The 21,472-nt window shown below is 50.7% G+C and overlaps 1 protein-coding gene across 1 annotated transcript in view; it reads left to right on the top strand.

The window, feature by feature from the left end:
* TEX10 (testis expressed 10) overlaps nt 1-21,472 on the top strand; it is a 926,719-nt gene that overhangs the window by 264,257 nt on the left and 640,990 nt on the right. The window lies entirely within an intron of this gene.

Genomic DNA, 21,472 nt, shown 5'->3' with positions numbered 1-21,472 from the left:
GCAGATCCTGGAGGGAAGCAGACATGCAATCGCGGAGCCGCAAGAGAGACTAGAAGAACATCTACAGCCTGCAGAGTGAAAAGCGGGTCGAGGCAGCATGCCGCAGAAGCGGGAACCCTACCAGAGACACTGGAGAAAGCCAGTGAGTGTGCCCAAAGCCAGTTCCGCACCAACAGCCCTTTGAACATTATAGCCTTGTCAATAAGACAAAAGACTCAATTGAATACCAAAAGGCTAAAAGGCTGCAACCTTATGCTCTGTCCCCCCACCCCCCCAAAAGGGACACCCTCAATATCTGGATTGGATCTAATCCTACTTAAGATGGGTTCCAGATAAATGGCGTACAGGAGTGGGGATAAGGGGCACCCCTGCTTTGTCCCCCTAGAAACTTAATACCGGGTCTGTCAACTCGTAATTAATCAATAACCTCAGGGACGGCCTCTTGTAATTTGCTGCTATCTTCGAGATAAAAGCTTCCCACATTCCAATCTTGCGGAATGTACCGAACAAAAATGGCCATTCTACTCTATCGAAACCTTTTTCTGCGTCCAAAGCCACTACGAAGGCCGCTGTCCGCCTTTTGTTCACCTTCTCTATGCTGTGCTCTACCCTCCTAATATTATCATGGGTCTGCCTGCCCTTGATAAAGCCCTATTGGTCGGGATCAATCAGTTTAGGGAGGAGTGAGTCTAACCGGGACACCAAGATCTTTGTGTCTATCTTGGCGTCCGTGTTAATGAGGGCAACTCTTCTACAACAGCCACACTGAAATAGGTCCTTCCCCGGCTTAGGAAACAGAACCACTTTTGCCTCTTTCATGGACTGTTATTCCTCCGTCTACCCCAAATCTGTTGAAAAGAGCTGCTAATCGCGGGGCTAAGCTTTCTGAGTGGGCTTTATAAAATTCAGCTGAGAAGCCGTCCGGACCTGGGGCTTTGTTGAAGGGAAGGGAGGCAATGGCTCTAACGCCTCATCCCTAGACCTCTCCAGTATCTCCCTCTCCCGAATCGTTATCTTTGGTAGCTGGCAACCCTCTAAATATCCTTCCAGATCTAACCCTTCCAGGTTCTCTGACCTATACACTTTCCCGTAGAACTCAGTGAATTCCCTCTTGATCTGATCTTTCTTCCCCCTTAACAGTTCTTATTTTTAGGATGGTCCTAAGAGAAAGAGTTCTCTTCCAATCTGAGCAATCTTGCCAATAATCTATCCGCTTTATTGCCCCTCGCATACTGCTTTTGCTTCATATATGCTAAAGCACGTTCCGTTCTTCTTGTATTTAGCATATCCAACTGGCCTCTCGGTGCCCTGAATTCCTTTCGGACCTCTCCTGTGGGCTTAGTTGCCATTTGGAGGGTGAGAGATTTGAGATTTCCCTCTCCAATTGCCTCAGTTCCCCCTCTCATTTGGCTTTTAACACTATTGTCCTGTCCGAATTGTGGCCTTGAAGGCATCCCAAATACTTCTCTGATCCACCCCATGTGTCACATTATCCTGGAAGTATAGGCCAATCTCCTCTCTCAGTTCGTCCCTAAGAACTCGATCCGTGAAGATATGTGCCGGGTACCTCCAATTCCATAAGCCTGATGGGCAGCTAAGCATGGTAAATGAGACTGTGACAGGCGCATGGTCCGACAGTGTGATGGCCCCCACCTCCACTTCCCTAACTCTGCCCACCATGAGACGTGGAACCCAGATGTAGTTGATCCTAGATGATGATCTATGTATGTGGGAATCGATAGATATCGCCTTGCTTCGCCTCTTTACCCTCCAAGCGTCTACCCCTGCTGGGTTGTCCATCATCCCCCTTAGCTATTTGGAAGGCCTGCTTTGCGTGTTGAAGGTCACTGCATTCCTATCCCTCCCGGGGTCCCAGGCGCGATTGAAGTCTCCTACTAAGATTATGTTCCCTCTGGCGAACCCTTCAAGCTTTTGGACCATTTATTGTATGAAATGTTCTTGACCCGTATTCGGGGAATACAGCAAGGATATCGTTAGGCACTCCCCCCTAACCTGACAAATAATCGCCACAAACCTTCCTCTATGGAAAGCTCTAAATCGTTTCTCAGTGCTATTAACGTGCCTGCTTTCTTGTTCGGGCTATTGGCTTGCTGGGTTCTGCTATACCCTCTCACTTTTTGGCCAATTGAAGATATTGTGAGGGTCAGGAAAGGACGTTTTGGACACAAAGGGCATCATTACGAGTATGGAGGTAATGAAAAAAGGAAGGCGGAATGGCATTACCGGCATCGTTAACGGGTCCGGGCCATTGAACTGCCAATACCGCCACCGCCCATACCGTGCCCCTTCTTATCGGCATGCGCGCGTACACGCGCCCCTTCACGGCGCCAATACCGGGATGCCGCTAACAGGAGGACATTACAAGTTACGCGGACATGCGCTTACCGGCATGCCGATGACGGTAATTGGGGCCTGCACGACGGCGCCAATACAGGCATCGCGGACCACCCGCAAATAGCAACCTGCAGTGCAGGCAACTGCCACAGCTGCACACAATCGCCACAGGTGGAGTCAATGGAGCCTGTCCCAGTACAAAAGGAGTACACCCACACACCACACCCCTTCCTACACCAAAATGATCCCACTAGCTCTTGCAATTATGGGGCTGGAGGACATGCCTGTACTGCTACAACTACAACAACAACAACAACAGCTACAACAACAGGCAGCACAGAGGAGACGCAGGAGGAGGAGGGTGAGACAGGCCCAGCAAGTTCCACCAGTGCAGCCAGTGGTACCACGTAGGCAGCCACCAATCCCTCGCATCCGACCCAGTCCATTCAATCTAACCCCAGAGCAGATCCACACCCTTTACCGGTTGGACCGGGACACCATCACCACCATAGTGGACATGATACACGACGACATTGTCAGCCTGATAGAAATACACGCTGCCATCCCCCCTCTACTAAAGGTGGTGTCTGTGCTCCACTTCCTGGCCACAGGCACCTACCAGCACACAGTGGGCCAGCTGCATGGCATATCACAACCACTCTTGTCCCGCATGTTGACCCAAGTGCTTGATGTCCTCCTGAAGCATGCAAGCATCCACATTTCCCTACCACGGACTGGCCAGGAGCTCGCCGACACCAAAGTAGGCTTCCATGCACTGGCAGGCATCCCCAATTGCGTCGGTGCCCTCGACTGCACCCATGTAGAATAGGTGGCCCCTCATGCCAATGAGGTTGTGTACCGCAATCGCAAGCAATACCACTCCAATGTGCAGATGGTATGTGACTCCAGCAAGATCACACATTGTTGCGCCCGATATCCCGGATCTACACATGATGCCATGGTGCTGCGTAACTCCACGCTACCCCACCGCATGGAGTGACATGCTGGACGACGTGCATGGCTGCTTGGTGAGTTGCCTGACTGGCCCATGGCAGTGCATCAGGGTTTTGAGGTGGAGGGATGCATACTCCACCTGTGTGGGAATGAGGTGGGGGGGGGGGGGATGCATACTCCACCTGGGTGGGAATGGGCGGTGAGTGGACAATGCACTCAGACCTAAACACTTCTGACCTGAACATCCCAACCCGAACATGACACATCATAAGACCAATGCCATACATCAATGACAACATGCAAGACGCACAAACAGGCCACCATGGGTATGTCAAGCGATGCATGACTAACCATGATTACAACTGTGCCAATGTCACGAGTGTGATTAGGTACAGAGTAGCATACACGGCAATTATGGGTAGCAAGACATTGTTCTGCATCCACAGTACATCCGCATCAGCATGTAGGTGAACACCCTGCATCATCTGTACAACGCAATCCACACTAGCAGACCATATTGCAGTACACAATGCATCAAATTAATCTGTGTGCATACGTACAGGGACATGTGTATGTCAACACCAAATAGCTGCGGCCATGGCCGTGAATCCTAAAGGTGTCACTTCAGATTGACTCACACATACCTCTTGTGCTCCCATGCAGGTGATGGAGGCTATCCCTTGAAGCCGTGGCTACTTACCCCTGTGCGGAAACCGCGTAACAGGCACGAAGAGGAGTACAATCGGGTTCATACCCGTGTCGTGATTGCGCAGACCTTTGGCCTGTTGAAGGCACGATTCCGCTGCCTAAGCAGTTCTGGTGGAGCACTCCTTTATTGCCCTGAGAAGATGGCAATGATCAACATGGCCTGTGTCATGCTGCACTACATGTGCATCCAGAGAAATGTACCACTGCCACCTGACATTGACATGCATGCACCGGGTGAGGATGATGATGATGATGATGATGGAGGAGAAGCAGCACCCCTGCTAGTATGTGATGCACAAGATGGCCGTGCTGTACGCCAATCACTGATTGACGAATACTTCTGAACCACAGGGACGTTGATGGTTATGTGTCAGTGCTACACTGAGCACTGGGACCGTGTGGACATGGACATAGGGTGTGTGGGGAGTTGGGTACTGTCATGAATAGAATGAACACACACGAAATGAACAATGTCCGGGCATTAAATGATTTTGCACACAACGGGTGTATTAATGAAAATTACAAAAAAGTGCTTCCTCCCTCCACCACTCACATGCGCTCCCCCTCCCACCAAAACACCCCATACCCCCAATAAACACCCCATACCCCCAGTAAACACCCCATACTCCCAATGAACACCCCCTTAATCACCTATACACCACCAACACCACCTCCCCCCGCACCCATTGTCATCCCACACTATTTGCGGGCTTTTTTCGTGTCCGGGAGCAGCATTTTTGTCTGCCTTGCACTCCACCTTGTCATCCGCACAGGGCTGGAGGGTGCGGAGGATGCAGGTGTGGAGGATGGGATGGATGCAGTTGGGATTGGCACCGCCGGTGCAGGTTGTTAGCGCTGCATGTGTTGTAGCATGCTGGTCAGGACCTGCGTGACGGCCCCCAAACTGTCACGGATCATGACTGCACTGGCATTAATGGCGGCAATGGTCCCAGCATTGGCCTGACGGATCTCTCGCTGTTTCTCCTCGCCGTCAGCCACATATTGGCAGACAAGGTCAATCATGGAGTCCTGCCTTGCCTCCACCCTTGACAGCCGTGCCTCCATGTCAGTGGGTGCAGCAGAGGTAGAGGCTCTTCCCTTGGCCTTCTTAGGTATTCACAATTCACAAAGCCAGTGTGTATGCGTCTTCCCTTGGCCGCCTTAGGCTTTCACAATTCACAGTGCCAGGGGGTATGACTCTTCCCTTGGCGTTCTTAGGCATTCACACTGCTGGGGGGAATATGGCTCTTCCCTTTTGCCTTCTTAGGCTTTCACAATGCCAGGGGGTATGGCTCTTCCCTTGGCCTTCTTAGTATAGCAGATCTGGATCACTATCCTGCCAGTGCTCTGTATATTTTTTGTATTTTATTTGTAGTTTATAAATAAATCGCTTCATGCCAAAGCGCTGAACAAAACACACTGACAGTACAATTGAAGGCTATACAAAATGTACATGGTTTCCATTAAGATTGAAGAAGATAATTCTTAAGAGAACAATGAAAAAGAGAGTAAGAAGTAATAGAGCGAAGAGACGCATGGAGAGAATTCCAGCGAAGTACAGCAAGCAAAGAGAAAAAACAAAAGCGTGGTTGAGCGCAGGGAGAGGGTGAGCAACTGATAATAGAAATTGACTGTGAGAACGTAAAACACAAGAAGGAACATAGAAGAAAGATAAACTGTTAGAAGACCGTAAAGGCATTTAAAAACAAGACGGAGAAAATAAAAATTTGAGACGGGAAAAGAAAGACAACCATCCTAGAGAGGATAGTGATAGAGAAATAGAATCACGAGGAGACAATACATTTAAAGGCCCAATAGAAGCATTCTACAAGAAGCACTAGAGAAAATCGCCAACTGCTCTAGGGAAGCCATAGGCTGGCTAACGTCATTCTTAGCAGATCGAATTTCTAGAGTACATTGGGGCGATACATTTTCTAGTGAGTCTAACATTTTCTGTGGTGTTCCCTAGGGAGCTAGTCTCTCTCAACTACTTTTCAATCTATACCTACGCCTCCTGTGTGAAGTCCTAGACAACATTATCACCTTTTTTACTTTACTAACTACGCTGACGACATGCAGCTGGTAGTAGAACTGAGTGGAGACCACACGAAAGACAATAAAATGGTGAATGAACTTTACAAAACCATTGAACAATGGATGGATCATAACTGGATGCGTTTGAATGGGAAACAACTGAGCTGATGGTTTTAGGGTCCAATCAAGCCAGGGCCAAACTACCATCCAGCTACGAGTCTTTCACGAAAAGAGTCCCACATCCAAGAAGTGAACAGTGTCAATACCCTGGGCATGACACGGGAGCCTTCCCTGAGCTCAGAATCTCAAGCCTCCTATGTCAGCAAAAATTGTTCTTACTACTTGAGATTTCTAAAAGCCATCAGACCTGTACTCAACGAATCTAACTGCGCGACCATACTTTCTAGACTGGTCTACGGCAACGCCCTACTATTGGGTGCCAGTAAACCATGTATAACCAAATTTCAGCATATTCAGAATCATGCTGTGCGAATAATCAAGCATAAGAAAAAATCTGATCATATCAGTGAGGCAAGGCAGGAACTACATTGGCTAAGGGTTGAAGACCACGTAATGTTCAAATCGATGACACTCACACACAAGTGCCTATACGGTATAGCACTGGCCTACTTTAAGTCCAAGATTGTGGGTTACATGCCAACCCGCTCCCTTAGATCGGAGGCTCAAGGGCTCATTATAACTAACCTCCACAGGAAAGCAGACGGATTGGGCAGAGTCTTTCCAAGCCGGGCCGCTCTCCACTGGAACAAACTGCTGCAGAGCCTGAGAGTTGAATCCAACCTCCTCAGATTCCGAAAGCAATTGAAAACCTTTATATTTAAATGAACTAAACAACCCTGAGTAGCGCTTGCCGCTACCTGTTCTTGACATGTCAAGCGTCTTGTGCTCTGTTTTGTCCAGTCCATCTACTATACGTTTGTAATCGTCTTCATGTGGCACCCCAATGCCTGCAGGCTTTCGGCGCCTTATAAACAAATAAATAAAAAATAGACTTTAAAGGAGCCAAACGGGAAACCGGAAGACCAAAGAGCAACGCAGAGCAATAGAACAGATGGGAAAAAATAAGTGAAGAGATCAAACGTTTTGTAGCATTAAACTTAAGAAAAGCACATGATTTACGAATATTAAAGGGATATTAATAGTGTGATGTAATCGAAATGTGATAGACTGATCAAAATCAAGATACAAAACCAGTTTACGAGAAGGAGTAGAGATGGGAAGAAGTGAAAGAGGAAAAGAAACTGGAGGAGAAATAGTATTAGATAATTAGGCATACTGTTTTTAATGGCAAAAAGACAAGAAGCCAGATAATCGTGAATAGAAGATATGAAAGAAGACGAGGACTGGAAGAGTTTGGTATCGTCTGCATAAAAATTATGGGAAATGCCAAAAGATGAGATAATAGCCGCTAGAGGAGAAGTGTAAAGAGAAAAAAGGAAAGGTCCAAGAACAGAACCTTGAGGAACACCATGAAGAAGAAGTAAAGTGTTAAGGTCCCAGCTCAAGAAACTGAGTATGTGCGAGAAGATGGAAACAAACGAAACCAGGATAACACAGAACCAGAAAAACCAAAAGAAGAGGGAGAAGTTGAGTAAAGTATGATCCACCATTTCAAAAGCAGCCGACCAATATATAATAATAAGCAAAGGAGAATGTTTAGAATAACGAGCAGAAAGGAGAGAATCTCAAACGGAAAGAAGAGCAGTTTCCACCGAATGAAGAGGGCGAAAACCTGATTGGAAGCGAGGCAGAATAGAATTTTCAGTGACAAATGGAGAAACCAAGGAGTAAGGAAGACATTCAAGCAATTTAGAAAAAAAGAAAGAAGAGAAATTGGATGGAAATTTGCAGGGAGTGAAGAATCTAAAGATGGTTTCTTCAAGATCGGAAGAATTGAGGCGTGCTTAAAAGAAGTAGGAAAGGTAGAGGTAAGAAGAGTAATATTAAAAAGAGAAGTAAGCTAAGAAACCAATGAAGGATAGACTTTCGAAAGAGATGAAGGAATAGGATCAGACGGAGAATCGGTAGGATGAGCACAAACTAAAATAAAATACAAATCAGGATTACAGATTTGTGAAAATGAGGAAGTGGTTGAAACGGAAGGCCTAGAACAGGGTGAAGATGGAAGCTGACGGAACAAAGGCAGATCGAAGAGCAGTCACTTTTGAAGAAAAGTAAGAAGCAAAGTCTGAAACAGTTAAATAATTTAATGGCAATAACATCTATTTATTTGGGGTTCCCAGACCCTTGTTCCACCCGTAATAATTTCATAATACTCTTTCTTGTACTTGGGGTCCCAGACCCCTACGTCCCATGTAGTAGTTCCTTTTAAAGTCTCTCGAAGGCTTTCCTCCCAACATTCAAATCCAGGATACTTTTACCCTTCTTAAGGGGTTCCCGGATCTGTCCTCTGTTCCCAACAGCTAGCCCGGCAAGCCCCTACCTCTTCAGGAGCTTCCGTTCAAGTCTATCTCTTCTGCCTGTACTCTCTGCATCGTCCGCCCCAGCTATGGCGTCTCTGTAGCTGCTGCTTGCTGCTACTCTGCTTTGCCGATGTGCGCAGTGCGGGCGCGTCTCTCACCAGACATCCGGGGTATGCTTCCAGCAGGGCAAAGGATCCTTCTTACTTCCACCCTTTTTCGATGCTTCAGCTTCTCATCTTGGTTCTTCCGGTCTCCCTTCTCTGGTCCGCTGACCTGCTTGTGGCTCTGCAAGCGAGGGCTGAACAAACTCTTCACTCCCCCTTTCCTTTTTATGTATAAGCAGCTTACTGATTGTCCATATTGACCAGACTGCTGGAGTTTGTGCTGCAGAGTGCTCTCCATTACTCTGCGCCTCTTCTTTGTCCCAGTATTGATGATATTCCTCTCAACTGGGTTGCTTGAAATCTTCTTCGTCTTAGTACTTTGCAGGCTTGATGCCGGGAGTTCCTACTTCCTCGTCTAGGTACATCGAAGAATGTGGAACTATGTATTTTTTTTTTTTTTGGGGGAAATATTTTATTGGTTTTGTTAACATTGCAGGATTCTTCAATATGCTAAATTTCAACAACACTTAATCGCCTTTTAACTCCTAACTCCCCCCCCCCCCCCCCCCTCCTCCCGTCCCCAGCCTGCATGTACTGTGGTCCACCTTCTGTAATAATCTTGCACACTCGCCTTTTCATGGTTCTGATGCCTGGTTTCTGCCATTGTCTTCTTTTTGGCTGAACAATGTAACGGTGAGGGCTATCCGTTGCATCATATCTGTTCTTGTTTTTTGTTCCCTGAGATCCCTTCCCCACACCCCCGTTTCAGCTGTCCATTTCCGCAATTCCTCCCACCATCTATGAATACTCGGAGCTGTGGCAGCCTTCCATCTCATTGCAATGCTGCTCTTTGCTAGTACATATATCAGGTCTTTTATCGTTCCCATTGCCTTCTATTTAGTACCTCTCTTAAACAGCCCCAGTAAGCATGCCTCTGGGGATTGTATATCCAGAGTTACTCTTCCTGAAGCTACCTTAGCTGCAATACCCTTCCAAAATTCCTTTATAGTGTGACATTCCCAAAACATGTGCGTCATACCCACATTCACTTTATTACATTTGGGACACTTCTGACTACTAGCACCTTTGAACTTGGATATCGCCTCACGTGTGAGGTATGCTCTTTTTGTGACATAAAATTGAAGCATCTGCAGTCTAGCATTTCTCGAGACTTTCTTGTGGTATGCAAATATGTTACCCCATTTTTTCTCCTCAAAGGCTGTACCCAGTTCCCTTTCCCACCCCGCTTTACATTTCATGTCTTCCCTCGAGTTACACTCGATCAAGACCTCATACAGCCTGGATATGTCGTGTCCTCCTTCTGAAATGTTCATCATGGTTTCAATGTACTTGTTCTCTATCGTGACATCTGCGGCAACCTTCCACCTACCCTTTTTTTAAAAAAAAAAATTGTTATTGAAAAACTTTTTCTTGTTTTACAACATTAAACCACAACAACAAATAAACCATAACAAACACCCTTGCACTTCTTGTGGATTCCGCTTTCCATCATCATTTGTCCTGGCGTGATTCTGTGGCCGTGCTGTCCTGGCCCACGACCATCCATCTCTTCTAGTCTCTGGTCCATGTCCTTTCTCCAGCATGGGGTCTGGCATGGATTCCCATGCTCATGAATATTCCCCGTCGTCAGGCTGGGAATCCTCGGTAAAGAAAATCAGTATCAGTTTCGTTTCTGATCTGACTTTCGTAGTAGTAACCAATCACTGATCTCTGAGTCATACTGACCACAGCCAATGACTGCCCTCTCCCTAAGCCCCGCCCCTGGCAGCCATCTTCAGATTTTTACCGCACGTTCAAGTGTTGGGATCCTCGTTCTCGAGCTTTAGTGCGTTTTCGCGCTTTTTCATAGGAACATTCTCTCTTTTTTCGGTCAAAAGAGCCTCAAGCTCCACTGTTTCTATATCCGATCAACGGGGACCCGTGTCGGATTCTTCTACGCCCCTCAAGGGTTAAGATTTTGTCAAGCCACGCTTTTGGAGGACTCCAGAAGTTTCTCAGGCCCATCTCGGACATGGCCCAGGAGAAGGGAAGCTCGACGCCCGGAAAGCTGTTCAGGGTCTGCTCTGCATGCCAGCTTCAGAATGTCTTTAAGGAGGACGAACACTCCCTTTGCCTCTACTGCCTGCATGAGGACAAGACGCCCGTGGAGAAGGACTGTGCGTTTTGCGGGAACATGTCGGAGCGGACCATGAAGGACCGCCATCTGCGTCTCGCCAACTGGCTGGAAGGGAAGAGCCCGTCAGGCGAGAAAAAGAAGAAGTCTGAGCGGTCTTCTAAGACCTTTGAGGGTGCCCCGGCGACAGGGGCCCAACAGAAGGCCAAGCACAGCGAGTCCGCGGGCACCGGGAGCGCCGAACGGTCGGGCTCTTCGGTTGCCAGGCAGGGCGCAACCTCCCCGGCGCCATGGACCACGAGCCAACGCTCTGGCTCGGGTAAGAGGAAGTCCGAGCACCCAGCGAAGCTTCTGGAGAGGCCCCGGTCGAACTCGAAGGCCCCATCGGAGGGGGAGCGAGGCGGTGACCCCCCCCCCCCGGAGAAGGCGGTGAGCGCACCTAAGGTGGCGAAAGCCTTGATCCACCCTGCCAAGGCCTCTATCGAGACAGTCGCGACGGCCCTGGCTCAGCCTGTGGGGGCTACACCAGTGGAGGCGACCTTGGGGCCCAGAGTCTCCCTGCCACCGCGGAGGGAGTCCTCTTTCAAGCCCATCGACAGGACCCCCGTGAAACCTCCGACGGAGAAGAAAAAGGGGGGGCTCGAGGCCATTGTGGATTCGGCCTCAACCTCTGAAGAGGAGCTGATCGAAGTCTTAAGCCACGGCATTGGTGTGGAGGAAGACCAGCCTGTCGGGAGGGACCCTGACGAGGGAGACGACGAGAACGTCGAGGGTACCGACGAGGTTCCTGTCCGCCCGTCGGAACCCCCTCAACCAGTGCCGCAAGACAACTCGGCGGCCATTTTGTTGGCTATACTCTCCTTATGCTCGGAGATAAGGACGAGATTGCCGTTACCACCAACGGAGGAACCGCTCCCGACAGGGGACCCGGAGCCAGGCCCGTCTGGGAGCCCTCCTCCTAAGAGAAGAAGGATTCATCCTCCACCTCCTTTTCAACCATCACGCCCTTCTCAGCCCTCCTCCCCGTCCACGACCCGGGGGGATGACACGGGGACGGACACTTCCACGACGGGTACAGACGACGAAGTTTACAGCGAGGATCTTCCGTCGTCACCTCCTCCCCGGGCTTCCCCGCCTGATGAGATTGGATCGTTTCATGCCATGATCGCCAGGGCATCCGAGCTTTTCCAGCTCTGCCCGGAAGAGAAGAAGGAAGGCTTCCTTTATCAACGGCGCGGGACCAAGAGGAAGACGGTCCTCGCTGTACCTCTACTGGACGATATCTGGGATGAGGGTCTCGCCCTCCTCAAGAACCCATCCACGACGCCTGCGAGAAGGGATCGGTAGAGAAGAAGTACCGGGTCCCGGACGCGGCCTCCTTGTGCCTTCGGGCACAGCCGACCCCGGACTCGGTCGTCTCCGCGGCGGCCAGGAAGAAAGCGGGGGGGGGGGCATCGGCCTCCACGTCAACTTCCCCCCCGGACGGCGAGGGAAAGAAATTGGACACGATGGGACGCAGAGCCATCTCATCGCAGCGACGACGATTAAGGCTGCCAACGCCTTGGCTATCGTAGCCCGCTACGACAGGGAGTTGTGGTACAAGATCGGCCCCATGCTGGACTTCCTACCGGACGACAAGAGGGCGGAGGCCCTAGAGATCTTGCAGGAAGGAGAAGTGGCGTTGGACCACGCCATTACGGTAGTGACGGACATCGCTGATACTGGTTTTCTCCAGTTGGGCAACGGCGTGTGCCTTAGACGGCGTGGATGGCTCAAGGCAACGGACTTCCGGCAGGACGTGCAGACCAGAGTTTTGGACATGCTGTTCGACGGGAACAACCTGTTTGGGAAAACAGTGGACGATTCCCTGCAAGCCATCAAGGCGGACACGGAGACGGCCCGGGCTCTTGGTGTTCTCCAGCAACGACGGCCGCCCTTTCGGAGCACCGGAGGCAAGCAGGGTGCCTCCAAAGGTTCCGGCGGCGGATATTCCACCTACCTTCAAGCGGCCCGTTCGTCATCACAGGAAGCCTACAGGGGACGAGGCAAGTCGGGCGGACCCTGCCGTCGTCGCCAGGGAGGACAAGGCGGCAAAGCCTCGTCGAAGCAGGACTGAACCGGCCGTGGGGTCGGGCCCCCACCGAAGCACCCCGGTGGGAGGCCGGCTGGCGAACTTAGTCGGCGTGTGGGAGTCCATCTCCACCGACCGTTGGGTGCTGGACGCCCTGGGCCAGGGTCACATGCTCGAGTTTCTAAAGAAGTGCCCGCGTGTCCCCCCCGTGGCCAGGAAGGAACATCACGTCCCTCAACTTCTCTTGGAGGTAAAGGCGATGCTCAAGAAAGGCGCCATCGAGCTCGTTCCAAAGAGGCTTCGGGGCTCCGGAGTTTACTCAAGATACTTCCTCGTGAAGAAGAAGACAGGAGGATGGCGTCCCATCCTGGACCTACGACGACTGAACAAATTCATCAAGGCGCAGAAGTTCCGGATGGTCACCCTCCAGCACGTCCTGGGTCAGCTGGAGGATGGCGATTTCCTGTCGTTGTTGGATTTGGAGGATGCTTACTTCCATATCCCCATACTAAAGGGACAACAAAAGTTTCTCAGATTCGTGGTCCAAGGGCGGCACTACCAGTTCAGAGCCCTCCCCTTCGGATTGAGGTCGGCACCCAGGGTGTTCACCAAGTGCCTCGCACCGGTGGCGGCGCGGTTGCGCCTGGAGGGGATCCACGTCTACCCCTGCCTGGACGACTGGCTCATCCGAGCAAAGACAAGGAAGCTCGCCGCGGAGCACACGGCGAGGACCGTCCAACTACTCACGGACCTGGGATTCTCCATAAACTACGCCAAGTCCCACCTGGTACCCGCGCAAGTCGCACTGTTTCTGGGAGCGAAACTCGACACAGTGGCGCTTCTGGCCTCGCCGTCGGAGGAAAGGACGAGGGCCATCTTGGGCAAGGTGCAGCGGATGCTGGTTGCGGACGCGGCCAAGGTGAGTGCTATCAAATCCCTCCTAGGAATGATGTCTTCTTGCATTTATCTCATTCGCCTGTGCAGGCTTCGGATGCGCCCGTTGCAGGAGTTCCTGGACGCTCGCTGGATCCAAATGACGGGCACCTTCGAGGACAGGATCACACTCGATGAGAGTTTCCGACGAGCGATCTGGTGGTGGGGCACCTGCGCGCATTTGACGCCGGGCATGGACTTCCAAACCCCGGGCCACCAGAAGACAGTGACCACGGATGCCTCCCTGGAAGGGGGGGGGGTGGGGAGTGCACACCGAAAATCTGCACGCGAGAGGCCTTTGGCTTCCGACGGAGAAATCCTTCCATATCAACGTCCTGGAGCTCCGTGCAGTGTTTTGTGCCCTCAGGTCTTTTCTTCCGTCCCTCAAGGGCAAGGTGGTGAGGATCTTCACCGACACCACCACCACCATGTTCTACATCAGGAAGCAGGGCGGTACCAGATCCCCAGCCCTGTCCAAGGAGGCGCAGGATCTGTGGCATTGGGCCGTTGCCCAAGGGATGTTTCTGGTGCCGTTTCATCTGGCAGGAATAAAAAACACCATCGCCGACTCGCTCAGCAGAGAGCTGCGCTCGTGCCACGAGTGGGAACTACGACAGGATCTAGTGGATCGCCTCTTCCGACGGTGGGGCACACCCCAGATCGATCTGTTGGCGACGAACTCCAAGTGCCGGAGGTTCGCCAGCAGGTTTCCCCAGCCGAGGAGCATGGGCGATGCTTTCTCGTTCCCCTGGGAGGGCTGTTTCTATACGCGTTCCCTCCTTTGCCGTTGCTGATCCGGCTCATCAACCAGCTCAAGAGGTCACGGTGCAGGATGATCCTCGTCGCACCTGTGTGGCCGAGGCAGATATGGTTCCCGGACCTTCTGGACTTGTCAGCGTCCCCGTCGATCAAGCTGCCAGGGGACGCGGATCTTCTCTCCAGGGAAGGAGGCGCCATCCTCCATCACGACCGGAAGTCGCTGAACTTGCAGGCCTGGCTCCTGCAGCGCTAGAGTTTGGAGGTTACGACATACCGGCCGACTGCAGAGAGGTCCTTGCAAAGGCCAGGGCGTCCTCAACTCTTAAATGCTACGGACACAAATCGAAGAGGTTCTCTGTCTGGTGCCACGCACAGAAGATTAACCCTCTACGGATTACGGCTCCGCAAGTACTGCTGTACCTACTGACGCTGGCCAAGGCTGGACTAGCGCACGCTTCCATCAAGATTCATCTTGCTGCAATCTCCCGATACACCAGAACCACGGGACGGACGTCTTTGTGGTCTCATCGTCTGGTGAAAGAATTCATGAAGGGACTGTTCAGATCGTTCCCGCCGGTAAAGGCTCCGGCCCCGGCGTGGGAGCTCAACGTGGTGCTGACCAAGCTCATGGGACCTCCGTTCGAGCCTATGCACTCAGCTTTGTTGAAATTCTTGTCGTGGAAAACGGCGTTTCTTGTGGCCATCACCTCTGCACGACAAGTGGGAGAGATCCAGGCCCTTTCCTGCAAGCCCCCGTACTTGACTATTCACGACACGAGGGTAGTGCTCAGGACGCACCTCTCCTTCATGCCCAAGGTGCCGTCGGACTTCCACCTCAACTAACCCTTGGTGTTGCCTGTTTTCTTCCTGTCGCCTTCGTCGCCGGCTGAAAGGACTTTGCACTTGCTGGATGTGGCTAGAGCGCTGAAGTTCTATGTGGACCGCACAAAGAGTTTTCGGAAGACGTCACAACTTTTTGTGAACTTTGGACCTGTCAAATCAGGGGAAGGCTCTCTCAAAGGCTTCCATTTCCAGATGGCTCTTCGGCTGTATCATGTACTGTCATCAGTTGGCAAACCGACCGCTGCCCGGCCTTCCGAGAGCCCATTCCACCAGAGCGATTGCAGCTACCACGGCATTCCTATCTGGTGTGCCCCTGCTGGACATCTGCAGGGCTGCTACTTGGAGGTCGACGCACACCTTCACGAAATTCTACTGCGTCGACCGGGATTCCAGGGAGGAGTCCAGGGTCGGCCAAGCAGTGCTGCACAACCTGTTCGCCTAAGGTGAGCCTGGTGAGAAGGTAAGAGATGCTTAATATTGAGTTGTTGTATTGCTTAATGTTGAGCCTGTTACCACCTCCCGTGGTTGTGCATGTGTGTACTGCTATGTATTCTTTTATTCATGAGCATGTTGAATCCATGCCAGACCCCATGCTGGAGAAGGAACAAGTTACTTACTTACCTGTAACTGTTGTTCTCCAGCATGGGTCTGGCATGGATTCACATGCGAACCCTCCCGCCTACCCCTCTGCGGCTCTTCACTTGGTCATACTTCACGTGCTACCAAATCTGAAGATGGCTGCCAGGGGCAGGGCTTAGGGAGAGGGCAGTCATTGGCTGTGGTCAGTATGACTCAGAGATCAGTGATTGGTTACTACTACGAAAGTCAGATCAGAAACGAAACTGATACTGATTTTTCTTTACTGAGGATTCCCAGCCTGACGACGGGGAATATTCACGAGCATGTGAATCTATGCCAGACCCATGCTGGAGAACAACAGTTACAGGTAAGTAACTTGTTCCTTCTTCTTCTTTGCCCTGTCAAGGGGTACTTTGTGCATTTGTATGTTTTTCTATTCATGCACCTCTACTCTTCCGGGGTCGTCTGCGCAGCTCTGTTCTCTTTGTCCAAATAAGTCTTGTATTAGGGAGTTCCATGCAAGTATCATATGGCCTCCCTCCCCTCCCCTTCTCTTCTCTGCCCTTGTCCACACTGCTGTTTCCGCTACCGATCATTTCTGGAGGTCAGACCACCACGAGTCCATGCTCGGACTCAGCGTTTTGCCAATATGCACACCAGGTCCTTCATTTTAGCTAGATGTGCCCTTTGCCTGTCTCCTCTAGGAAACAGGCCTAGTAGATAAGACTGTGGGGTCCATGCTTGCATTTGGATTCCACTCCCCGCTACTCTTCCCTTGATTTCCTCCCCAAAAATTCTTATCACTGGGAACGTCCAGAATTCTAGACCATTCCTGGTCTCTAAAGGGTCTCTGGAGCTCCCGTTCCCACTTTTTTGTCGTTTGACGCTCCTGCTCATTATTAGATTCCAGCATCTGTTCATAAAGTCTCGAAACTGTGTGCCCCCCCCCCCCCTTCTGATAGATCATACCACGCATCCAACCTCCCCCCTGGATCCTCTTTCCCTGGCAATTCTGGCCATCTCTTATTGTCCGAACCATGCTGTTGTGTAGTAGAAACTGGCCTTCATGTATGTCGTATTCCTCCACCAAGTTTAGGAATTCCTCCCATTTTCCTTCTTTCCTTAAATCTCCTATCTGGGTTACGCCTTTGGCTTCCCAATGGGATCGGTATGTTGCAAGGGTCCCCATCTCCGGGCCCACAAATCCCGTAAGGGGGATCTGTTCAGAGCAGGGGTTTTGCGCTCCCTGGATTTTCCATGCCTTGTTCCACAGAGTTATACCTAGTTTGACCATATTGGGTAAGGTCTTGGACAGGGATTTATCAGTCCATAATACTTCCCTTAAGTAGTGTAATTTCAATGCTGGCTGAACAAAAAAAAAAGTGTCTTATCGTTTTTTCTCCCAGCCATTAGACCACGAATTGCAATTGCCCCGCCAGATAGTAACGTTCGAAGTCTGGCAGTCTTCATCGCGATCCTGCACCTCACCCCTCCCCACAGGAACTCTTGTGCTATTGTGTTCAATTGAGAGAAGAAAGCTTTAGGTATGTCATGTGAGATGTTTGTGAAGTAATATAGTAATCGTGGTAATACAATCATCTTCCCAATGAAAGTGTCCCCCAAAAGACCATGTTTTTCTGCATTCTGTCGAGGGCTACCCATGTATTGAGGTTGTGTGTATCGGCAGTGTCATGGTGCACCTCTATTCCCATATAGCGGAAGGAGAGTGGTGCCCATGCAAGACCCAGGTCCGGCAATTGGTTCGAGGGGAACCGTCCTAAATCTGCTAAGGGGAACAGGGAGGACTTTTCTCTATTAATCGCTATTCCTGAAAGTCTGGTATACACCTCTATCGCTTCCAGTAGACATGATGGATTTACCCAACGAGCATGTTGTTTGCATATAATGAGATTAGGTGTACTACCCCATCGATGTCTATTCCAGTGTCCCCATACTCGGCTTAAGGAAAACTGCCAGCGGTGCTAGGGCTAGTATATACAACATCTGTTACAGCGGGCATCCCTGCTTGGTGCCTCTGTATATTTTCCAGACCACCGAGATGTGTCTCCCCGTTTTCACCCTTGCTCTGGGATATTTATATAGGAGCCTTATCCATCGGAGGAACCCCTCCCCCATACCATAGAAGGGCGAGGATACTAAATAGCCACTCCCAAGTCAGACTCGAAAGCTTTAACAGCGTCTAGCAGTGCTATGGCGCAGTCGCCCTGTCTGTAGTTTGTCTGATCTACCACGTGGTGGAGTCTTTGCAGATTCCACGTCGTGTTCCTTCCCGGGACACAGCCTGTTTGGTCCGTATGAATCATCGTGGCTATCACCCGTTTAAGCCGGTTAGCGAGCACTGCTGTGATGATTTTGGTGTCTTGGTTAATCAAGGAGATCGCCCTGTAGATGGCACAATCTAGTGGCGATATGCCTGGTTTTGGGATTGGTATGATCAACGATTCCAACATGCTGCCTGGCAACTGTTTCTTCTCATACGCCTCTTGATATGTTTCCAGCATCCTCAGTGCCAAGGTGCCTTTATATGCCTTGTAGAATTCGCCTGGGAGCCAGTAAGGTTCCGGAGAGTTTCCTAATGGAAGCGCAGTAATTATGGTCTCTATTTCTTCCACTGTGAGGGGGGCATCCAATATCTAGACTTGTTCCAGAGCTAATTTCGGCAATCTAATCCCTTCTAGAGCTTCCGCTATGTCTCCCGGCTCCACCGCCGGATTAGGGGCATACAATTGTTCATAGAATTGTGAAAATAATTTAATGCCCTCCTGGGTCCTGACCTCTTCCCCTGCTTCGTCTTTTATCGCATTGATAGGGGGCTGTCTTATATTCTTGCTTGATGAGCCAAGCCAGGAGCCTGCCGGGTTGATCACCCTCTGCGTGTAGCCTCTGTATGTACTTCCCATAATCCAATCTCCCCAATTTCTCCCAGAGTGCTACGCTTCTCAATCTTAATGCCATCAGTTCCCTAGGTTCCTCCCCTATCTTTCCCGCTTGGCATTCAGCAAGTTTATCTTTTTCCAATTTCCCGAGATCTGCCAAGGCGCTTCCTCCGAGTCCCCTCATTTTCCCTATCGCCGCCCCCTTATCACTACTTTGAAAGCATCCCAGAGCTTGCTATTGCTCTCTACGCTTCCCACATTGTGCTCAAAGTAATCTTCTATTGCTTCGTGCAAAGAATCCTGGAACTCACCCTCCTGCAGTGCTTCCGCCCTTAACCGCCACGTTGGTGTTGGAGCCTTTCTAATGGGGTGTGCCCATGTCGCTAACACTGGTGCATGGTCAGATAATGTTTGTGCCTTAATGTTTATCCCCATGAATTCTCCCAGAGATTCAGTGCCCATGAACAGATAGTCTATGTGAGTAAATGTTCCGTGGGGTGCGCTATAATGTGTGTATCCTCTCCCATCTCCATGTACCTTTCTCCAGATGTCCATCAAGTGCAGTTGGTCCAGGATCGTTTGTAAGACCTTCACTGGCGTTGCCGGCTTCCTGTACTTGTCGTCCGATCGGTCCAGGAGTGGGTCCAAGGTGCAATTGAAGTACCCGCCCAAATGAACGTTGCCTCTCTGTATTGGGCCAATCTGGGTGTAATTTTCCTAAAGAATTCCGTTGCATCGTGATTCGGGGGCATACATGTTAATCAGGCATATTTCCTTATTCTCCAGCATTCCGTGTACTATCACGAGTCTGCGTTCTAAATTCTGTTCTTGCTTTATCAGCTGGAATGGAACTCCCGGGGCAGTCCATATCAGCACTCCCCTGGCATAGTTTGAGTATGTTGAAGTATATACTTGTGACCCTCATTTCTTCGCCACTTCGGTTTGCTTCTCAGACGCTAAGTGAGTCTCTTGTAACATAGCTATTTTGACCATCATCCTTTTCAGCCAGGCATATAATCTGAGTCTCTTAACATAAGCATTGAGTCCTCTGACGTTCCAGGTTGCTATTGTTATCTCGTCCAGGCCCATATTTGTGGTTTTCCCTCCGGCTCGACCCTCCCATGGCCCTCTGCAAACCCACTGCCCTGAGTCTATTTTCCTCAACCCTGGTTTGTGCAGTCCCCTTCCCTTGTAAACGAATCACGTTCTTCTCCACGCTAATGTCATACTGTGTCATCGTCGCCATTGGGCCTCAGACTGGTGATGTTTCCCTGGGCTTGCTCCCTTTGAACCTTGACAAATCTGTCGCCACTCGTGCTAGGATTTTTGCTTCTTCGTATGCTGCTTCCCCCAGCCTTTGTGCCTTTCATCCCCTACCAAACAATTGACTAACTACAACGATCAAACAAACGCCGAGCCACCCTCCCCCTGCTCGGGCCTCTCTGCTTCTCTCGCACCACCCACCGAGGTGGGGCCGGCTCGCTGCAGCGTGATGCCTCGAAACTGACATCCAAACTTGTAGAACTCTTTGGGGTTTATGCCTTGCCGTCCTCGCGGCTGGCCCGAAGACCACTCATCCGTTATTCATTCACTTTGGCTTGCAATATGTGCATCATGCTAACGTGTCCTTTCTCATATTGGGTTCCCTCATGTCTTCACCGGGGCATGTTGTCCTCATTCTTGGCGTTCATGAGTGTCAGCCGGGGAATACCTTACTGGTCTATCCGTATATGAGCCTCCTCTGCCATCTCGAGGAAACACAATCTGTCCTGCTGTGTCCGCTGCAGCGTGACATCTTAAAACGGACGTCCTAACCAATAAAATAAAAGGGTTACATGTCCTGTTGCCCTCTGCGGCGATACCAAAGCTTGCTGCTCATTTGTGTTCCATCTGGCTTGCGTAAATTCTATGGTGTCTGGGCCGTCTTCTCCCGTGGTCAACTCACTCCTGCTGTCTCCGGGGTAGAGTTCCATCGTTATTGGTGTTTCTGGGTCTCTGTTGCGGGATACCCTGTTGGTCCATCTGTTGTCGCAAAGAAGTAGGATCTGCTATCTCGTATCACCTTCAGTTTTGCTGGGTACCTGCTGCTTTGAGGCGTTCCTTGGTGGGACCGTAGCGCGCCCGTTGTCTCTAGACCCGGACTGTGTAGTCCGGGTAGATCGTTATTCTGTAGGAATTCCTCGTTCTCATCCGCCCTTCTCTTGAGAATGTCAATATTTTCTCCCGATCTTTGAAGTTCATGATTCTTGCGATCGTTGATCTCAGGGCGGCTCCCGGTTGGGGCTCCTTAGTCCGGGCTCTATGGACTCTCTCTGCTGCAAACCCTTGAGGCAGTACCCCTGCCCCGATCTCCTGCAGCAACAGGTTTTCGACATAGTTCTCCTTCCGGAAGTCCAGCAATCAGATATTATTCCTTCGGGCCCTACCTTCTGCGTCCTCCGCCCTCTGTTCCAGGATCTCCACCTGTTGCAGCACATCTGTCATTTGGGTCCGGGTGGTTGCAACGTCTGTGGTGTTTAGCTGCAACTGCAGTTCCACCATACCCATTCGATCCACCAGGGCCCGTACGTCCTGCTGAATGAGACTCATGTCCACCATAACGGTGTCCATCTTATTTTCCAGAGATGCCTTCAGGGCCACTATGGCTTCCAATATTG

This window comes from Ambystoma mexicanum, chromosome 5q, assembly GCF_040938575.1.
Source record: "Ambystoma mexicanum isolate Mex_15411 chromosome 5q, UKY_AmexF1_1, whole genome shotgun sequence".
NCBI lineage: Eukaryota > Metazoa > Chordata > Amphibia > Caudata > Ambystomatidae > Ambystoma > Ambystoma mexicanum.
Note: the sequence above shows the minus strand (reverse complement) of the source record. Positions and strands in the feature narration are given on the sequence as shown.